Raw genomic sequence first — 15,779 nt, forward strand, 5'->3', positions numbered from 1 at the left:
TATAGAGGTGTGGGTTGGCAGAGGCTCACCACAGGGATGGGGGAACTGGCGGAAGCAGTCCTGGAATGTTCCTCTTGGCATAAGCCCTCTTGGAGGTTTCCATTAACCCAACCATAGACCCCAGGGTTGGGTCGCCTCAGGCTAAACAACTAATAGGGACGGAGCACAATCCTTCCCATCAGCAGATAATTGGGTTAAAGCTTTACTGAGCAAGGTCTTGGCCACTAGAGCAAGACCCAATTTCTCCCACCACCAGTTACTCCCATCAGGAAGTTTACACAAGCCTCAGGCTCCTCCATCAGAGGGCAGACAGAAGAAGCAAGAAGTACCACAATCCCACAGATGTGAGAAAAAACCATATCACAGAAAGTTAATCAGGATGAAAAAGCAGAAAGCTATCTGCCAAATGAAGGGACAAGATAAAACCCCTGAGAAAACAACTAAATGAACTGGAGATAGGCAACCTTCCAGAAAAAGAATTCAGAATAATGATAATGAAGATGATCCAGGATCTTGGGAAAACAATGGAGGAGATGCAAGAAATGCATATCAAAGACTTAGAAGAACTAAAGAACAAAAACCAGAGATTGAATAATACACTAGAAGGAATCAAGAGCAGAATAACTGAGGCAAAGAACAGATAAATGACCTGGAGGGCACAATGATATAAATCAATGCCACAGAACAGAATATAGAAAAAAGAATGGGAAAAAAAAAAAAGGAAGACAGCCTAAGAGACCTGTGATAGAACATTAAATGCATCAACATTCACATTATAGGGGTCCCATAAGGAGCAGAAAGAGAGAAAAAAACCTGAGAAAATATTTGAAGAGATAATAGCTAAAAACTTTCCTAACATGGGAAAGGAAAAAGTCAATAAAGTTCAGAAAGCACAGAGAGTCCCAAGGAGGAACACACCAAGACACATAGTAATCAAACTGACAAAAATTAAAGACAGAGATAAAATACTAAAAGCAACAAGGGAAAAATGACACATAACATACAAGGAAACTCCTTTCAGGTTGTCAGCTGATTTCTCAACAGAAACTCTACAAGCCAGAAGGGAATGGCATGATAGATTCCAAGTGATGAAAGGGAAGAGCCGACATCCAAAAATACTCTACCCAGCAAGTCTGTCCTTCAGATTTGATGGAGAAATCAAAAGCTTTCCAGACAAGCAAAAGTTAAGAGAATTCAGCACCACCAAACCAGTTTTATCACAAATGCTAAAGGAACTTCCCTAGGCAGGAAACACAAGAGAAGGAAAACACCTACAAAAAATGAACCTCAAATAGTTAAGAAAATGATTACAGGTTCATACATATTGATAGTCATCATAATATGAACGAATTAAATGCACCAACCAAAAGACATAGACTGGCTGGACAGATGAAAACATGTGCATGTATGCACTTCCACTTACCACATCACTCTGCTTGATGCCTCCATCCCACCCTCTGCCAAATTGTATGTAATTGTTTTCTATTGTTAGGTTAATCATGTTCCCCATATGGCTTGCAATTGTAATTATCTTTTATTTTGTGTTTGGTTATTGATTGTGAAAACTGATAAGCATCTTTTACTATTGTGATTATGTAACTGCTGCTGCTGCTGCTAAGTCGCTTCAGTCGTGGCCGACTCTGTGTGACCCCATAGACGGTAGCCTACCAGGCTCCCCTTTCCCTGAGATTCTCCAGGCAAGAACACTGGAGTGGGTTGCCATTTCCTTCTCCAATGCATGAAAGTGAAAAGTGAAAGTGAAGTTGCTCAGTCGTGTCCAACTCTTTGCGACCCCATGGACTGCAGCCCACCAGGCTCCTCCATCCATGGGATTTTCCAGGCAAGAGTACTGGAGTGGGGTGCCATCGCCTTCTCTGGATTATGTAACTGTTACTCACTAAATACCATTGTATCATGATTGGTCAACAGAAAAATAATAGAACTCTATATCACCCAAAACTAGGAACTAATAGAAAAACCTTTAATCATTTTTTGAAATCCAGATATGTATCAGAATTATCTTGGTATTTTTTTGAAAAATACAAGTGTTCAGGTATTGCTTTTTTTCTCCAAAGCTCCAGGTATGTTTCTATTGAGCAGCCATGTTTAAAAACAAATGGACTATATGATGATCCTTTACTTTTATCTAGTTTGTTTTACTTTTGTCATTTCATATTCAGTGCTCCCATTTCATTTACTTATGTTTCCCAATTTCACCATCTCTTTTTTTTTTCTGAAGTTCTCTCTCAAGCCTTTATCAAGCAAAGTAGAAAAGTTTTTGTATACATATAAATAATATGTATTATATATATTTTAGAAAACATGAATTTTTACCTAATTAAAAACTGTATGACATTTTGATTTCACTTGTTTGACTTAGTGTGAATAGAATGCTTGATTTCTAATTTAAAAAATTAGATATGCAATAAGCAGCAAAAATTTACTGTATAGCACAGGGACCTATAGTCAATATCTTATAATAATCTACAGTGGAAAATAATCTGAAAAATAATATATGTGTATGTGTATAACTGAATCACCTTCCTGTGGGCCTGAAATATTGTAAGTTAACTGCGAGTTCAGTTCAGTTCAGTCACTCAGTCATGTCAGATTCTTTGTGAATCCGTAGACTGTAGCACGCCAGGCCTCCCTGTCCTTCACCATCTCCCAGAGCTTGCTCAAACTAATGTCCATTGAGCCGGTGATGCCATCCAACCACCTCATCCTCTGTTGTCCCCTTCTCCTCCTGCCTTCAATCTTTCCCAGCATCAGGATCTTTTCTAATGAATCAGCTCCTTACATCAGGCGGCCAGCTTCAGCATCAGAGGTTCAGCTTCAGCATCAGTCAACCCAATGAATATTCAGGACTGATTTCCTTTAGGATTGACTGGTTTGATCGCTTTGCAGTGCAAAGGACTCTCAAGAGTCTTCTCCAACACCACATTTCAAAAGCATCAATTGTTCAGTGCTCAGCCTTCTTGATGATCCACTCTCACATCCAAACATGACTACTGGAAAAACCATGGCTTTGACCATACAGAAGTCTGTTGCAAAGTAATGTCTCTGCTTTTTAATATGCTGTCTAGGTTGGTTATAGCTTTTCTTCCAAGGCGCAAGCAACTTTTAATTTCATGGCTGCAGTCACCATCTGCAGTAACCATCTGCAGTAATTTTGGAGCCCAAGAAAATAAAGTCTGTCACTGTTTCCATTGTTTCCCCATCTATTTGCCATGCAGTGATGGGACCGGATGCCATGATCTTTGTTTTTTGTATGTTGAGCTTTAAGTCAGCTTTTTCACTTTTCTCTTTCACTTTTATCAAGAGGCTCTTTAGTTCCTCTTTGCTTTATGCCATAAGGGTGGTGTTATCTGCATATAGAGGTTACTGATATTTCTTCTGGCAATCTTGATTCCAGCTTGTGCTTCATCCAGCCTGGCATTTCACATAATGTACTCTGCATATAAGTTAAATAAGCAGGGTGACAATATAGAGCCTTGCCGTACTCCTTTCCCAATTTGGAATCAGTCCATTGTTTCATGTTCAGTTCTAACTGTTGCTTCTTGACCTGCATACAGATTTCTCAGGAGGTAAGTGAGGTGGTCTGGTATTCCCATCTCTTGAAGAATTTTTCACAATTTGTTGTGATCCACACAGTCAAAGGCTTTAGCATAGTCAATGAAGAAGTAATAGATGTTTTTCTGTATTCTCCTGCTTTTTCTATGATCCAACAGATGTTGGCAATTTGATCTCTGGTTCCTCAACCTTTTTCTAAATCCAGCTTGAATATCTGGAAGTTCTTGGTTCATGCACTGTTAAAGCCTAGCTTGGAGAATTTTGAGCATTACTTTGCTAGCATGTAAAATGAGTGTAATAGTGCATAGTTTGAACATTCTTTGGCATTGCCTTCCTTTGGGATTGGAATGTAAACTGACCTTTTCCAGTCCTGTGGCCACTGCTGAGTTTTCCAAATTTGCTGGCATATTGAGTGCAGCACTTTCACAGCATCATCTTTTAGGATCTGAAATAGCTCAACTGGAATTCCATCACCTCCACTAGCTTTGTTCATAGTGATGCTTCCTAAGGCCTACTTGACTTCGCACTCCAGGACATCTGGCTCTAGGTGAGTGATCACACCATCGTGATTACCTGGGTCATTAAATATTTTTTGTATAGTTCTTCTGTGTATTCTTGCCACCTCCTCTTAATATCTTCTTCTTCTAAGTCCATGCCATTTCTGTCCTTTGTTGTGCACATCTTTGCATGAAATGTTCCCTTGCAATTTCCAATTTTCTTGAAGAGATCTCTAGTCTTTCCCATTCTATTGTTTTCCCTCCATTTCTTTGCATTGGTCAGTTAAGACGGCTTTCTTCCCAATCCTGAACCCCCCTCCCACCTCCCTCCCCATACCATCCCTCTGGAAATTACATTCAGATGGATATATCTTTCTTTTTCTTCTCTGCCTTCTCTTCTTTTCTCAGCTATTTGTAAGGCCTCCTCAGACAACCATTTTTCCCTTTTGCATTTCTTTTTCTTGGGGATGATTCTGATCACTGCTACCTTTACAATGTTACTAACTTGTCCATAGTTCTTCAGGCATTCTGTCATCAGATCAAATCCCTTGAATTTGTCACTTCTACTGTATAATTGTAAGGGATTTGATTTAGGTGATACCTGAATGGTCTCATGGTTTTCCCTACTTTCTTTACTTAAAGTCTGAATTTTCTCCTTTGGGTAGGTTTAAAAGCCCAGTTCAGTTCAGTTGCTCAGTCATGTCTGATTGTGACCCCATGGACTGCAGCATGCCAGGTTTCCCTCTCCTTCACCATCTCCCGGAGCTTGCTCAAACTCATGTTCACTGAGTCGGTGATGCCATCCTACCATCTCATTCTCTGTCGTCCCCTTCTCCTCCTGCCTTCAGTCTTTCTCAGCATTAGGGTCTTTTCCAATGAGTCAGTTCTTTGCATCAGGTGGCCAAAGTATTGGAGTTTCAGCTTCAGAACCAGTCCTTCCAATGAATAATCAGGACTGATTTCCTTTAGGACTTACTAGTTTGATCTCCTTGCAGTCTGAGGAACTCTCAAGAGTCTTCTCTAATACCACAGTTCAAAAGCATCCATAAACTTTTAGGATGGCGTAGCTCTAAGGAAATTCCACTTTTTCCTTATAAACTACGCACAAGCCTTCTTTATAATCCATTTTAATACCTAATAGCCCTCAATTCTGAAGAAATTTCCCTTCCATTTCCATGTGCACAAATACACACTCACCTACACACAAACTCACACACCTTGTAAATACTAGATGTACCCCTCTAAGCTTCTTTCCTAGAATTGAAATGAAACAGTTACATTAGGTTACTCTATCATTCCTTTCAACTGCAAAATTCTGTGGGTTTTCTGTTCCAGGATAGACAATACCTACTTAGTAAACTTTTCCTTCTCTTTTTGCAGTGTATTAGCTGATTTTTTAGGCTTTGAAACAATACTGTTGCAGGAATAAACATTGGGACTTCTTTCTTCAGAGAGGATAGTAGACATATCTGCAATCAGTGCAGATCTGATCCTCAAGCACTTTGACAACAAGGAGCAGTGAATATCCTAATCATAGTTTATTACCTTATCAAAGGAAAATGTTTAAAGAAAAGTGGTGAATCTTCCGAAATACACAGTCTTGGTAAACAGCAAATTGTGATCAAAGAAATCTTTCATATCATATCTATATTTAATAATATTCAAATATTAAAGACATTTAACATATATTTTTGAAATTACTGAAGAAAAAATTTTATTTTTCCTATTTGTAGTTTCTAAATCTAGTGAGTGATGTTTCTACTTTTTTTGATCTTCAAAGGTTTTATTTTCTTTCTTGTGGGTCAGAAAAAATGTTTCTTCGTCTCTTCAGTTTAGTAATAGTAATGTAGTGTCTGGTATATTGCTAGTAAATAATTAAGTACCAAACAATACATTTTAGGATTTTTGAAAAAGTGTGATAAAATTATGAAAGATATCTGCCTAAATAAATGAAATGAGATAACTGTAAGGGATGTTGTAAAAAAAAAAAAAGTAATAATGTGAAATTATTATAAATGTTGGTCAATTACCTGAAATGCTTAATGAAACATATAAATCATTGCTTTGTGCTATTTCCCACTTAGTTTCAGAAAGGCAAAGTAGTGTGGCAGACTGAAAATTAGGAAGGCAGAGCCTGGGGACTAAAAAGCCATTTCCATCATTCTCTTCTCAGATTGGAAACAGGACAGAAAAGTTTCTTATCACCTATCAAATAGTTCTATCCTCCATAAGTTTATGATTTTAAATAATACACAGATAGGACGACCATATTAATGACTATGTGACATTTTGAAAGAAGCTCAGTTTACAGAAGAAATCTCCAGAACACTTAATTAATTTAAAATTGATCAGGACTAAATTAGAAATAAGCAATCCTACGCTCATAAAAGAGAAAACAAGAAGAGTGTCATTTCAAATTGCTTCAAATAGAAGGAATGTGAATTTTCATTTGCCCTGGAGGCTAATATAATGGAGCAGAAATGAAGTCAGCTTGAGCTTTTCTGTTCTACAGATTCACACTTCTTTATGAAAGATAGCAAACTGAATAAGAATGCAGTGACCAAAGGAGACAAAAGAGGTTGGCAGTATCAAAACTTTATATCATTAGACTTGGAAATTTTGAAAACTTTTGATTAGGAAAGAAAGCATTTTAAAAAAAATTCACTTACTTAGTCAGGGGGACTGTGCCTGTCCCTGAGCTTGAGATTTTCATATCTCTTATTTATTTCCTCCAAGAACTTGTGAGAAAGGTATTTGTCATCCCATGTTACAGATCAGGAAGCCAAAGGCTATCATGAAGAAGTTTAGTAACTTCACCAAGGTCTCATATATATGAGTAGCAGAACCAAAATTTGCACATAGCTTGACTCTTTCTTCCTTAAAAGCCCATCTTGAATCCAATTTGTCACACTGTGTAAAGTTGACATATAGATTCCCCTTCATGGATCACAGCACTGTCATGGTGAAGGGGCTTGTACAACTCAGTGAAGCTATGAAGCTGTGCCATACAGGGCCACCTAAGACGGATCACAGTGAAGAATTTGATAAAACGTGGTCCACTGGAGAGGGAAATGACAACCCACTCCAAAATTCTTGCCTGGAGAACACTATAGACAGTATGAAAAGGCTAAAAGATATAACACCAGAAGATGAGCCTCCCAGGTAAGAAGCTGTCCAATATGGGTAAGAAGCTTCCCAATACTAGCAAAGAGCAGATGGCAATTACTAGTAGCTCTAGTAAGAATGAAATAGCTGGGTCAAAGCAGAAACGACACTCAGTTGTGGATGCGTCTAGTGGTGAAAGAAAAGTCTGTAAAGAATACTGCATACGAACCTGGAATGTTAGATTCATGAACCAAGGTAAATTGGACATGGTCAAACAGGAGATGGCAAGAGTGAACATCGACATCTTAGGAATCAGTGGACTAAAATGACAGGAATGAAAGTGAAAGAAAGTGATGAGGGGCTTCCCTGGTGGCTGCAATGCGGGAGACTGGGGTTCAGTCTCTGGGTCAGGAAGATTGCCTGGAAAAAGGAATGGCTACCCACTCACTCCAGTATTCTTTCCTAGAGAATTCCATGGACACAGGACCCTGGCAGGCTACAGAATGGGAGAATTTAATTCAGATGACCATGATATCTACTACTGTGGGTGAGAATCCTTTAGAAAAAATGGAGTAGCCTCATAGTCAACAAAAAAGTCCAAAAGGCAGTACTTGGTACCTGGATGCAATCTCAAAAATGATAGAATAATCTCAGTTCAGTTCCAAGGCAAAGCATTCAATATCACAGTAACCCAAGTCTATGTCCCAACCACTGACACAGAAGAAGCTAAAGCTGACCAGTTATGAAGACCTACAAAACCTTCTAGAATTAACATCAAAAAAGATATCCTTTTCATCTTAGGGGATTGGAATGCATAAGTAGGAAGTCAAGACTTACCTGGAGTAACAGGCAAGTTTGGCCTTGGAGTACAAAATGAAGCAGGGCAAAGGCTAACAGAATTTTGCCAAGAGAACACACGGGTCATAGCAAATGCTCTTTTCCAACAACTCAAGAGATGACTCCACATATGAACATAACCCAGATGGTCAATAACAAAATCAGATTGTTTATATTCTTTGCAGCCAAAGATGGAGACACTCTATACTTAATGGAGACACTTATACACTCAGCAAAAACAAGACCGGTTACTGACTGTGGCTCAGATCAGCAAAATTCAGGCTCAAATTGAAGAAAATAGGGGAAACCACTAGACCATTCAAGTATGACCTAAATCAAATCCCTTATGATTATATGGTGGATGACAAATATAGTCAAGTGTTTAGATCTGGTAGACAGAATGCCTGAAGACCTAAGGATGGTGGTTCCTTTTTTTTTTTTTTTTTTTTTTTTTTTTTTTTTTTTTTTGCAGGCAAAGTTTATTTTAAAGGATGGAGATACAAAGCCCTCAGCATAAATACTGAGAAGGGGTGAAGAGACCTCCCAAAGGTGGGAATAACCTCAGTTTTTTTTTTTTTTTTTTTTTTTTTCAAATGGTACTGCACTTTTATTTTATTTTTTTTTTTTTTTAATTTTATTTTATTTTTAAACTTTACATAACTGTATTAGATTTGCCAAATATCAAAATGAATCCGCCACAGGTATACATGTGTTCCCCATCCTGAACCCTCCTCCCTCCTCCCTCCCCATTCCATCCCTCTGGGTCGTCCCAGTGCACCAGCCCCAAGCATCCAGTATCGTGCATCGAACCTGGACTGGCAACTCATTTCATACATGATATTTACATGTTTCAATGCCATTCTCCCAAATCTTCCCACCCTCTCCCTCTCCCACAGAGTCCATAAGACTGTTCTATACATCAGTGTCTCTTTTGCTGTCTCGTACACAGGGTTATTGTTACCATCTTTCTAAATTCCATATATATGCGTTAGTATACTGTATTGGTGTTTTTCTTTCTGGCTTACTTCACTCTGTATAATAGGCTCCAGTTTCATCCACCTCATTAGAACTGATTCAAATGTATTCTTTTTAATGGCTGAATAATACTCCATTGTGTATATGTACCACAGCTTTCTTATCCATTCATCTGCTGATGGACATCTAGGTTGCTTCCATGTCCTGGCTATTATAAACAGTGCTGCGATGAACATTGGGGTACTCGTGTCTCTTTCCCTTCTGGTTTTCTCAGTGTGTATGCCCAGCAGTGGGATTGCTGGATCATAAGGCATGTCTATTTCCAGTTTTTTAAGGAATCTCCACACTGTTCTCCATAGTGGCTGCACTAGTTTGCATTCCCACCAACAGTGTAAGAGGGTTCCCTTTTCTCCACACCCTCTCCAGCATTTATTACTTGTAGACTTTTGGATTGCAGCCATTCTGACTGGTGTGAAATGGTACCTCATAGTGGTTTTGATTTGCATTTCTCTGATAATGAGTGATGTTGAGCATCTTTTCATGTGTTTGTTAGCCATCTTTATGTCTTCTTTGGAGAAATGTCTATTTAGTTCTTTGGCCCATTTTTTGATTGGGTCATTTATTTTTCTGGAGTTGAGCTGTAGGAGTTGCTTGTATATTCTCGAGATTAGTTGTTTGTCAGTTGCTTCATTTGCTATTATCTTCCTAACATTGTATAGTAGGCATTGACTAAAACCATCCCAAAGAAAAAGAAATGCAAAAAGGCAAAGTGGTTGTCTGAGGAGGCTTTACAAAGAGCTGAGGAAAGAAGAGAAAAGAAGGGCAAGGGAGAAAGAGAAAGATATACCCAACTGAATACAGAGTTCCAGAGAATAGCAAGGAGAGATAAGAAGGCATTCTTCCATGAACAATGCAAAGAAATAGAGGAAAACAATAAAATGGGAAAGATTAGAGATCTCTTCAAGAAATTTGGTATCAAGGGAACAATTCATGCAAGGATGGGCACGAGAAAGGACATAAACAGCAAGTAGACCTAACAGAAGTAGAAGAGATTAAGAAGAGGTAGCAAAAATACACAGAAGAACTATACAAAAAAGGTCTTAATAACCCAAATAACCAATGGTGTGGTCACTCACCTAGAGCTGGACATTCTGGAGTATGAAGTCAAGTGGGCCTTAGAAAGCATTGCTACAAAGAAAGTTAGTGGAGGTGACAGAATTCCAGATGAACTATTTAAAATATTAAAAGATGATGCTGTTAAAGTGCTGCACTCAATATATCAGCAAATTTAGAAAACTCAGCAGTGGCCACAGGACTGGAAAAGGTCATCTTTCGTTCCAATTCCACAGAAGGGCAATGCCAAAGAATATTCAAACTAATGTACAATTGTGCTCTTTTCACATGCTAACAAGGTTATGTTCAAAATCCTTCAAGCTAGGCTTTAGCAATATGTGAAGCAAGAAATTCCAGAGGTACAAGCTGGATTTTCAAAGGGCAGAGGAACCAGAGATCAAATTGCCAAAACATCCATTTTACCATAGAGAAAGCAAGGGAATTCCAGAAAAACAACTACTTCCGCTTCATTGACTATGTTAAAGCCTTTGACTATATGGATCACTACAAACTGTGGAAAATTCTTCAAGAGATGGGAATGCCAGACCACCTGACCTGCCTCCTAAGAAATCTGTATGCAGGTCAAGAAGGAACAGTTAGAACCAGAACAACAGACTGGTTCAATAGACTGGTTCAACATTGGGAAAGGAGTACGTCAAGGCTGTATACTGTCATTCTGCTTATTTAACTTATATGCAGAGTACATCATGCAAAATGTCATGCTGGATGAATCACAAGCTGGAATCAAGATTGCCTGGACAAATATCAATAATCTCAGATATGCAGATGATACCACTGTAATGGCAGAAAGTGAAAAGGAACTAAAGAGCTTCTTGATGAGGGTGAAAGAGGAGAGTGAAAAAGCTGGCTTGAAACTCAACATTTAAAAAACTAAGATCATAGATCAAGTCCCATCATTTCATGGCAAATAGAAGGGGAAAAAAGCTGAAGCAGGGACAGATTTTACTTTCCTGGGCTCCAAAATCACTGGGGACAGTGACTACAGCCATAAAATTTAAAGATGCTTGCTCCTTGGAAGAAAAGCTATGACAAACCTAGACAGCATATTAAAAAGCAGAGACATCACTTTGCAAACAAAGGTCTGTATAGTCAAAGCTATGGTTTTTTCAGTAGTCATGTATGCATGTGAGACCTGGACCATAAAGAATGCTGAGCATCAAAGAATTGATGCTTTTGAATTGTGCTGGAGAAGATTCTTGAGAGTCCCTTGGACTGCAAGGAGATTAAACCAGTCAATCCTAAAGGAAATCAACCCTGAATATTTAATGGAAGGACTGATGCTGAAGCTGAAGCTCTAATACTTTGGCCACCCAATGTGAGAAGCCAGCTCATTGGATAAGACCTTGATCCTGGAAAATACTGAAGGCAAAAGAAGGGGGCAACAGAGGATGAGATGGTTAGATAGCATCACTGACTCAATGGATATGAATTTGAGCATACTCTGGCAGATAGTGGAGGACAGAGGAGCCTGGTGTGCTGCAGCTCATGGCGTCATAAAGAGTTGGACATGACTTAGTGACTGAGTAAGAACAAGGTTCTCAAAATTCATAGTTGGAAAAATAACCTCTGTCATTCCTGTTACAATGGAGTCTTCATCTCCCTTTTTGTTTAGGAATTTTATTAATGCTCTCTACAGCTACAACAAAAGGGCTGACTCCACCTGGCCAAGGGAAGACTCCTGAAGGCCAACTTGGTACAACTCGAGGCTAAATGGAAATCCTCCCAAATGTATGACTGCCTTCTAATTGGGAATATTCTACAGGAACCTATTGAAAACAGTGATCTTATTAACAATACCAGTGATTTAATAAAAAGGAAAGACCATTGAATGAGGTATTGAAAGCGTTGGGAATCTGGACATGACTTTGACATTTATCCATTGTGGAACCACAGGAAAAATATTTATTTTCACTAAGCTTGTGACGAGAATAATACCAGTCCTTCCTATCCTAGTGACTCAGACAGTAAAGAATTTGTCTGCAATGAAGGAGACCTGGGTTCAAACCCTCGGCCGGGAAGATCACCCGGAGAAGGGAATGGCTACCCACTCCATAATGTTGCCTGGAGAATTCCATGGACAGAGGAGACTGGTGGGCAACAGTCCATGGGGTTGCAAAGAGTTGGACATGACTGACTAACACTCTTACTAACTCACAAGATGATTAAGGAGAGCATATGAAACGGGGCACAACTCAAAACACTGAAGTGCTACATAACTAGGAGGTAAGATAATTTTACGGAGGTATTACTGATGAAGGCAGAGGACGACTGAGTAGAAAAGAGACCTGGTATCTTGCTATCTAGATATACTCCAAACACCCTCTCTCCATCACTTATTTCTTTTCTTCTACAATAATTACTGAGCAACTCTGCCAGGCATTTTGTTAGATGCTGGGAATATAACAATGTCAACAGATTTTGCCTACAGTCATAAAAGAAGGAAATGCTCAATTTAAGTCAGAGGTTACTGAAAATAAAGATTTAGATTGGTTTCTTCCTCATCCCAAATCACAGACCCCCAAATTTCTGTCAGTGAACTCCTGTTTGAAATCCCCCTGTTTTAGACCATTGAAGTTCACGTTTGCTCTCTAGGTTCCTGGAGCTATGTGGCATAGTAATAGCACTCAGATAAGTGTAACATTGTTAAATGAGAGTGCTCATTATTAAGGGAATCTTGGTAAGTCATGTAAGATTACAGTTTGAGAAAATTTTCCATATTTTTCATTTAGTTCTTGGAGAAAGAAATTTTTCAGGACTTGAAAGTGAATGACGTTAGCAGAAAATGTAAAGACTGGTTGGGTGAGATTTCAGAAATATATGGCAGGTTTTTAAACGGAAGCCAGGAATCATATCCTGAAAGGAGAACCTAAAGGAATAAAAGTGAGGTTGTCTGAAAAAACTTGGTGAAAGTCTTTAGTTTGTTTCCTTATGACTTTTCTCTTGATTATTAAAACATTATGATCATTTGGGGGTAAAAAAGAAGAGTGAAAAAAAATGTGTTACTCTCTTGCCGTGACCACCAATAATCCTGATGTATGAGGTACAGGTTCATTTATTTATTATGACTTGGAATTTGTTTCCTGTTGCATCCTTAAACTTGTATGCTGCTGCTGCTAAGTCGCTTCAGTCGTGTCCGACTCTGTGTGATCCTATAGACAGCAGCCCACCAGGCTCCCTCATCCCTGGGATTCTCCAGGCAAGAACACTGGAGTGGGTTGCCATGTCCTTCTCCAATGCATGAAAGTGAAAAGTGAAAGTGAAGTCGCTCAGTTGTGTCCGACTCTTAGAGACCCCATGGACTGCAGCCTACCAGGCTCCTCCATCCATGGGATGTTCCAGGCAAGAGTACTGGAGTGGGGTGCCATTGCCTTCTCCGTAAACTTGTATCAGATCAGATCAGATCAGTGGCTCAGTCGTGTCCGACTCTTTGCGACCCCATGAATCGCAGCACGCCAGGCCTCCCTGTCCATCACCAACTCCCAGAGTTCACTGAGACTGTCCATCACCAACTCCCAGAGTTCACTGAGACTCACGTCCATCGAGTCAGTGATGCCATCCAGCCATCTCATCCTCTGTTGTCCCCTTCTCCTCCTGCCCCCAATCCCTCCCAGCATCAGAGTCTTTTCCAATGAGTCAACTCTTCGCATGAGGTGGCCAAAGTACTGGAGTTTCAGCTTCAGCATCATTCCTTCCAAAGAAATCCCAGGGCTGATCTCCTTCAGAATAAAGCATTACTAAATAATATTTTAAAACATCAAAAATTTTACTGTGATGTGAAACACACAAAACTGACCATCTTAACCATTTTTAAGTGTACATTTCAGTAGTGTTAAGTGTATTCAAATTTATTTGCACAAACTCTAGACCTTTTTCATTTTGCAAAACTTGAAACTCTGTATCATTCAACAACTTTTCATTTCCCTCTTCCATCAGCCCCTGGCAACCACCATTTTACTTTCTCTTTCTTTGAATTTGACTACTTTAGATACCTCATAGTGGAATTGAAAGTGCTACTTTAAATAGCTGTTAATATTCCATCACATGAATGTACCATGCTTTGTTTAACAACTGCCTTATAGCTGCTCTTTAAACTTATTGTAATAAATAATCATAATGGGGCAAGAATATCCTTGCTCATAAGTCTTTGACTACATGCTGATCATTTTCTCAGAAGTCTGATTATCAGATTAAAAGGCATGGACGTTTTTCATAAATGACTTTTTTTTCATTTTTACATATTCATTTCATTTCATTTTCATTACATTTCATTTTTACATTTTCTAACTGTTGAGACATATATTTTGCACATTAGGTTTGTAAATGTTTAAGATTCTTCATGGAAAATTACTTTCTAGAAACATTTGACCAATTTGCTCCCACCAGCAGAGGATGAAGGTCATTGTCTAAGAGTATTCATTAACAGCTTCTGAGTATTAGCAGTTTAAAAAAATGCCACTATTTTTAGATTAAAAATGGAATAAAAAATAGAATTTTATTTGAATTTATGCATGTGTGTTAGATAAGTCCAACACTTTGTGATCCTATAGACTGTAGCCTTCCAGGCTCCTCTGTCCATAGGATTCTCTGGGCAAGAATACTGGAGTGGGTTCCCATCTCTACTCCAGGCGATTTCCCCACGCAGGGATGGAACCCACTGTCTCTTAAATCTCCTGCATTGCCAGGTGGGTTCTTTAGAACTAGTGCCATCTGGGAAGCCTATTTGAATTTATAGTTCTTTCATTAAAAGTAAGATTAACAGTATTTCATTTTGGATCATATAACTTCCCTTTTTCATGTATAAATTAATTTTTCCTTAGTTTTCCATCTTTTTTCTAAAGCCCCCCCTCCCCCATTTATAACATTACAAAATTACTTTTAGAAAACAAAGAAAACTATAAAAAAGAAAATACACTCCGTGGTGAAAGACTAAATGGGGGTTTAACGATCTTCTTCTGATCCTTAGGGCCATGCAGACTTCTTTAAAAAACCAAAGTACTCAGTTTTCCACTGGTGGTGGAAGGGGCACTGGGTATTCTGACTGTCTCTTTGTTGACAAAACCGGGTGCCAGTTGACAGGACATAAATCAGCAAATCCTGACTGGCAACAACTCGAAACTAGCAGGACAAGCTGTTAAGAAGTTGCAAACTTAAGATACTAAGGAGAACCTGGGAGCACGACTGGGCAGAAGGGATTCAGGACAGGACCAGAGGGAAAACCTAGTAAGTTCCGAGTTTCACTAACTCCTGCGATCCGCTTTCAACAACTCGAAACTCTAAGAAAACAAAAATCTAGCCTGCAAAACTGCCTCCTAAATTGCCTGCTACTCTGACATCTCCTTTTTGTAGGATCAGGCCTAAACAACGCACCCCGATCCGATTCTCGGGCTGGATGACTCAACGCGTGAAGGCACTCCCTGCAAGCTGTAACAGATCTGACAACTCGTCAGGCGTAGAAAGACCACCTCCAACTTGTGACTCACACTGCTTTCATTAACACCCCGGGCGCCATCCTTACGGATTATCAGTCCCCGCACGTTAACTGCGGAAGGGCGCTAGGAGTTCATTTATTCATTCAGTAGACTTGCGTTGCAACTCCCTCCCGCCTTTGGGTCTGGGAGGGGAGGAGAAGAGGAAGTGACCAGAGCCGACGGAAGGACG

General features: G+C 39.3%; 1 protein-coding gene across 4 annotated transcripts in view; it reads right to left on the reverse strand.

The window, feature by feature from the left end:
- POGLUT3 (protein O-glucosyltransferase 3) overlaps positions 1–15,779 on the reverse strand; it is a 35,324-nt gene that overhangs the window by 18,510 nt on the left and 1,035 nt on the right. Inside the window, exon 1 of one of the 4 annotated variants that reach the window (XM_055547815.1) lies at positions 15,489–15,630. The exons of 2 other annotated variants lie outside the window; for them this stretch is intronic. The gene's annotated coding sequence lies outside the window, so the exon portion shown is untranslated. Of the gene's footprint in view, positions 1–15,488; positions 15,631–15,779 lie in introns of those variants that run through there. One more of the 4 variants, XM_055547816.1, reaches the window with a different exon arrangement.

Source organism: Bubalus kerabau, chromosome 15 (genome assembly GCF_029407905.1).
Source record: "Bubalus kerabau isolate K-KA32 ecotype Philippines breed swamp buffalo chromosome 15, PCC_UOA_SB_1v2, whole genome shotgun sequence".
NCBI lineage: Eukaryota > Metazoa > Chordata > Mammalia > Artiodactyla > Bovidae > Bubalus > Bubalus kerabau.